The sequence below is a fragment of the Bidens hawaiensis genome, unplaced genomic scaffold (genome assembly GCF_021521415.1).
Source record: "Bidens hawaiensis isolate Kalapana, Puna unplaced genomic scaffold, B.hawaiensis_p1.1 tig00002307_1, whole genome shotgun sequence".
Taxonomy (NCBI): Eukaryota; Viridiplantae; Streptophyta; class Magnoliopsida; order Asterales; family Asteraceae; genus Bidens; species Bidens hawaiensis.
In genome coordinates this window covers 817,658-823,936 of record NW_027491124.1, presented here as the reverse complement: position 1 = coordinate 823,936, position 6,279 = coordinate 817,658, and the positions used below count along the sequence as shown (strand labels likewise).

The 6,279-nt window shown below is 33.6% G+C and overlaps 1 pseudogene across 1 annotated transcript; it reads left to right on the top strand.

Annotated features, from left to right (window-relative positions):
* Positions 1-205: 205 nt before the first annotated feature.
* LOC143616650 (delta-aminolevulinic acid dehydratase 1, chloroplastic-like) lies at positions 206-5,947 on the top strand (annotated as a pseudogene). The gene is made up of 13 exons (XR_013150697.1): positions 206-257; positions 1,063-1,314; positions 1,401-1,512; positions 1,592-1,665; positions 1,789-1,857; positions 1,929-2,012; positions 2,113-2,182; positions 2,355-2,410; positions 2,500-2,621; positions 2,719-2,790; positions 2,900-2,981; positions 3,063-3,140; positions 5,579-5,947. The product of XR_013150697.1 is annotated as a delta-aminolevulinic acid dehydratase 1, chloroplastic-like (transcript).
* Positions 5,948-6,279: the final 332 nt, after the last annotated feature.

Sequence of the window (6,279 nt, the reverse complement as noted above, 5' to 3'; positions counted from 1 at the left end):
TACAAACTAAGAATGGAGACTCTTTCACCAAACTTTAAAGTATAGTTCAAATTTATAAAAACAGAAACTTTGGTGTCACTTTATAGTAAAAAGAAAGGACAAATAATAAAAACAAAATCTGATCTAAAACTAAAAAACCATGACTGTGTCAATTTCATCTATCATCCTCGCCTAATAATAATAGTCGCTCCCTCCCTCAATCCGTCACCGTCGAATATCTTTTCCGGCGCCGCTGTATAACTCCTCCGGCAGCTCTGGTATCACATCAATCCTCTTAAACTTTAATCGTTCCATTCCGACATTTGTGTGTTAGGGTTTAATGTGTTTAAGGAATTTCATTTAGTTGTTCAATTTGCATTTTTCTTTTTGGCTTTATTTCTTTTATTTGTTTGTTAAATTTGCATTCTTTTTTTTTTTTCTGGGTTTTATTTCTTTGATTTGTTTGTTAAATTTGCATTTTTTTTCTGGGTTTATTTCTTTTATTTGTTTGTTAAATTTGCGTTCTTTTTTTTTCTGGGTTTTATTTCTTTGATTTATTTGTTAAATCTGCATTTTTTTTCTGGGTTTATTTCTTTTATTTATTTGTTAAATTTGCGTTCTTTTTTTTTCTGGGTTTTATTTATTTGATTTATTTGTTAAATTTGCATTTTTTTTCTGGGTTTTATTTCTTTAATTTGTTTGTTAAATTTGCACTTTTTTCTGGGTTTATTTCTTTTATTTATTTGTTAAATTTGCGTTCTTTTTTTTTTCTGGGTTTTATTTATTTGATTTATTTGCATTTTTTTTCTGGGTTTTATTTCTTTAATTTGTTTGTTAAATTTGCACTTTTTTTCTGGGTTTATTTCTTTTATTTATTTGTTAAATTTGCGTTCTTTTGTTTTTTCTGGGTTTTATTTCTTTGATTTATTTGTTAATTTTGCATTTTTTTTTTCTGGGTTTCATTTCTTTGATTATTTGTTAAATTTGCATTTTTTTTTCTGGGTTTTATTTCTTTGATTTATTTTATGTTACCCTCTTAAGGTTTCTCTAATAGCTTTTATTTGTAATTTGTTGTTGGTATAGAAAAGCTATGGCATTGAATGTGGGAACAATCAAGGGTCTAGATTGCCTGGGCCATGGAAAATTTAGTCCGAATGCTCTTCCGACTCGCCCATCAGTATGCAGTTTCCCACATAGGCGTATGCTTGTAGTAAAGGCTTCCACAAATGATGGACCCATCAAAAAGCTGGGCATGAGTGATGCAGAATGTGAAGCTGCGGTTGTCGCTGGGAACGTCCCGCAGCACCAGCTGGAACTCCCCTGAATGCTTCAATTGTAAGTGTTCTCGCCTTAAGTTCGTTATCACAAACTTATGAATTTACCTTTTAATCTTTACATGTTACGTCTTTTCATTTATGAAGAGCATTACTTCTCGGCCGCGTCGTAATCGTCGGTCAGCAGTCTTGAGATCTGCGTTCCAGGAAACAAGCTTGTCGCCTGCAAATTTTGTATACCCTCTTTTTATTCATGAAGGTCTAAATCGAGGCTAAGACTTTTTTATTTTCTTTGTTTTTATTATTTTGTGGATCTTTATTTTTCTTTGGATTTGCAGGTGAAGAGGACACACCTATTGGTGCCATGCCTGGTTGCTATAGGCTTGGATGGAGACACGGGCTTGTTGAAGAGGTTATTATGTCATATATAATATTTTGGCTGAGTTAGACTTGTTTGAATCTTTACTTGCTTTAACAAAAAGTAGTTAAAGTTGAAACATGTATGAAATGAATGATGTGGTGTTCTATATTTTAGGTCGCCAAGGCTCGTGATGTTGGGGTCAATAGTATTGTGCTTTTCCCTAAAGTCCCGGACGCGCTAAAGGTGGTTTTTGATATTTCAATCCAATGTTTCTGTTTAAAAAGTGTAAAATAATGTGGTTTTTGGATCTTTAGACTCCTACTGGAGATGAAGCATACAATGATAATGGATTGGTACCTCGAACTATTCGGTTGCTTAAGGACAAGTACCCTGATCTTGTAAGAATGTACATTGATTCTTTTTTGTTTTATTTTAGAGTTTTTTTCTTTCTTTCTTTTTTTTTGTCAAATGTTAATGGTTTAATGTTTTTGTTGATAGAGTATTTACACTGATGTTGCTCTAGATCCCTATTCTTCCGATGGGCATGATGGTATTGTTAGAGAAGATGGTAATTTGCATACCCTTCTTTTTTTGTGTCCTAAAGTTCATGTTTTGAGCTTTGATTCGTATCGTGTATGTGTTTTAAAGGAAAAGTTTTAACAAAATTTTGGAAGAAATGATGAAACTTTCTCCTCAATTGCAATTTGATTAATGCACTTATGTGTTACAAAATTATACAGGAGTTATAATGAATGATGAGACTGTTCATCAGTTGTGCAAACAAGCTGTATCACAGGTATTTGCATATTTTCACTTGTGATATGTTATATGATCTACCAAGTGTTTCTGAAAGTCTAGTTTTGGCAATGTGTGCTTCTTTTGTAGGCTCGTGCGGGGGCAGATGTTGTAAGTCCGAGTGACATGATGGATGGCCGTGTAGGGGCAATCCGGTCAGCCCTTGATGCTGAAGGTTTCCAACACGTGTCCATTATGTGATATACCGCAAAGTAAATTTCTGATCTAACTCACTAATATAGTACCACTATATTTATATTTTTTATGTTGGCTAGTTTTTTTAAAGCGTGTTTGATTTGTTATGTACAGATATGCCAGCTCATTTTACGGTCCATTTCGAGAAGCTTTAGACTCAAATCCTCGTTTTGGAGACAAGAAAACGTATGTAACCTTTGTATCATATTATGTTTCTTTGCTTATTAGTTTTATAATGTGAAACTTGATAGAATAAATTCAATAAATTGTATTAACTGTGGCTTTTGTGCAAAAGTTACCAAATGAACCCTGCAAACTATAGAGAAGCGCTGATCGAATTACGTGCAGACGAGTCTGAAGGGGCTGACATCCTTCTGGTCCGTATTTTTTCCCCTTAAGTTTGATTATTTTACTGATGAAATAATATCTCAACCATAATCACCTCTGATGGGTCATAGGTAAAATCGGGCTTGCCTTACCTAGATGTTGTTAGGTTGCTTCGTGATAACTCTCCATTGCCAATTGCTGCATATCAGGTAACCTTTAGTTCTAATCATAGTTGTCAATAGCGGTTATAGCGGGCGCTATAGCGCGCTACGTAGCGATGCGGCTATAGGCCGCTATATACTAAATATCGGTCATTTAGCGTGATTATAGTGATATTTAGGTTTTTTTTTATTTTTATTTTATTTTTTAATATACAAAGTTGTAGAAACTTATTTTTTAGGTTTGTTTATTGACCAAACAGCTGCACCTCTCACAAGTTTCACCGTAAAAGCTTATTTTGTGAATATAAACCCTAATTATTTGCTTAAAAATTTTCTACTCCTTTATCGCTAAATATGAAATAGCGGCCGCTATTTACCGCTATTCGCTATGTAGCATCTAGGTGAGCTGTCGCTATTTACCGCTATTCGCTATTGACAACTATGGTTCTAATGTTAATATCAAGTCATATACTCATGTCCTCTTTAACATGTTTTTTTAGTACAAGTTTTGTTTGTGATAATTGTCTAAAGTACCCCTCTAAGAAAGATGAATAAGTCCCCTGGATAGGTAAACCAGGTCGTATTTGGACTATACCAACAATAGCAGCCCACTTACACTTCAAGTGAAAAAATAAAAAAAAATTATATAACTTGGTAAGTTCGACCCATCAACTTGGTTATATACATTTAACCCGTTTACATATGATTACAATCTATTTGACCAATTTAGATTAACATGTTACACTGTTGTATTCAGGTTACATGGTTTTAATGTGTGGTTAGGGGTGATATCTTATATATGAATAACCGTATGGGTTGAGTGTATGAGGCTCATCAATTTCTACCTACTCATCTGCCAACCCGACACAATTTTTGCTAGAGTTGTAAACCAGCCGACTTGCTAAAAGCTCGAATCCAGCCGAGCTTAGCTCGAGCCTAAAAATAAGCTTGTTAATAAACGAGCCTGAGCTTCACTTGTCAAGCTCGGGCTCGAGCTAGCTTGCGAGCCTATTATTTATATGAATTTTGTTTAATAGAAATTTGAATTAAAATATATGTAAGAAATGGTTATAAATGTATAGCAATTGATTAATTAATTATAAACGAGCCAAGCCCGAGCTTGAAAAATGATTCATGAGCTGAGCTCGAGCTTTAGAAAAATAAGCTTGTTTAATAAACGAGTCTGAGCTTCACTTGTCGAGCTCGGGCTCAAGCTAGCTTGCGAGCCTATTATTTATATGAATTTTATTTAATAAAATTTGAATTAAAATATATGTAAGAAATGGTTAGAAATGTATAGCGATTAATTAATTAATCTATACTATATTTAATATATAAGTGATGGGCAAATTAAGATGGTAGAATTTAAGAGTTTTACAACTTATAATGCATAAGGTGCATGTTTAAGTAGGGATAGCCGGGTAGGTTTGTCTTTTACACACATATCACCCAAGTTCATTTGATTTGTATAGAAATAATTACAAAAATAATTACAAGTATAGTACCTCAACTTTACTTAGATTTTGTAAATTTAAGATTTAATTACAACTTTATTCCCTCATGATTATCCATTTTTTACTCTTAACTTTATTCTTTTTGGTTTTCTTCATATATGTTTTACGAAAATATGGTTAACAAAAATCCAAACATACCTATTTAAACGAAGCTTATTTTTGTTGAAGTTTCTATATAATTTTTTTTTCAAAACATATCGACGGTTTAAAATGTAAAAGTCATTACTGCATGAATGTACAAGTTTCTTAAAGGACAAATGTTTACAATCTTATGTTTTCATGTAATTGCATATCTTACCCTTCTTTTTAACTTGTTACAATTCAAAATTTAAGCAATACTTACAACTTTGACCCCTCAGGTTTATCAAAATATTACTCAACTTTATTTTGTTTTTCTTCTTATGTGTTTTATAAAAATGTGATTAAAAGTATTCAAGTTATATAAATATTTAAAATAATTAAACAAGCGTGAGTCAGGCTCGGTATGAAGTTCGAGTAGAGCTAGAGCTAGCCTTGGCTTGGTGTGCTAACAACCTTTAGGTATTGTTCCCCGCTAAATCGTGCGGCACCTGACTAGTTAATTATAAACGAGCCAAGCCCGAGCTTGAAAAATTATTCATGAGCTGAGCTCGAGCTTTAGAAATAAAGCTTGAAACGAGTTGAGCTCTTGTGTGTTAAACAGACGAAGCTAATCCTAAACGTGCCTAGGCTCTGCTTTGCTCTTTCACACTACTAATCGCAGCCCTAGACTTTGACCCCTATAACCTCTAAGTGGTATCTGAATTGAAAATCTGACATTTTATGGGTGAAAACATAGATGATTAAATGAAATAGAAATGTTGGTTATATATTTTATGCATTTAATCCCTATAAAACATACTAAAAGGTGAACTTTTGCAATTTGTACGTGTAGTGTAGTCGTAGTGTAGTCGAGTCATTAAATAATTTGTTTCATATGTTTTGGGGTTGTAGGTTTCTGGAGAGTACTCGATGATAAAAGCCGGGGGCGTCTTAAAAATGATTGACGAACAAAAAGTAATGCTGGAATCACTCATGTGTTTGAGGCGTGCTGGTGCGGATATCATCCTCACCTATTTCGCATTACAGGCGGCGAGATGCTTGTGTGGCGAGAAGTAACCGCAGTTTGTGGATTTGAGTTGGAGTTTCTTGCCAGACGGATATGTTTTAAAATTTATTGTTGGTAGAAGAAAATCAAAATAAAACATTGGAGTTGAAATACCTTTTGGTGTAACTGCTACTTGTGATTGATTGCGTGGTGTGTTGATATAATTAGTTATGTGGAGGTGAAGCAGCTTTTAATATTTTTAAGTATTATATAAGCTTGGGTTTGTTTCATTTAGAATATTTTCCCCTTAATTCTATAATTTACCCAAGTATTAAGGTGTTCGAGTGAAGGATCTCTCTTAATCTGGTGGTGTGTCTGTATCTGGGTTCAGTGTCGGATTCGCCCTACAAGTTGCGTGTGTGGTGAGCCTGTATCACGTTTAGTTTGTAGTTCTATTAAAGATCCAGGATTTGTAGTTTATCTACAACATTAGTTAACACTTGACCATATTGTAAGTTAAACATTTTCAAAGCTTCTGCCATTTCATTGGCTGCATAAGTGATTTGACATAAACATGACAATTCTTAACGTGTGACTAGAAACATGA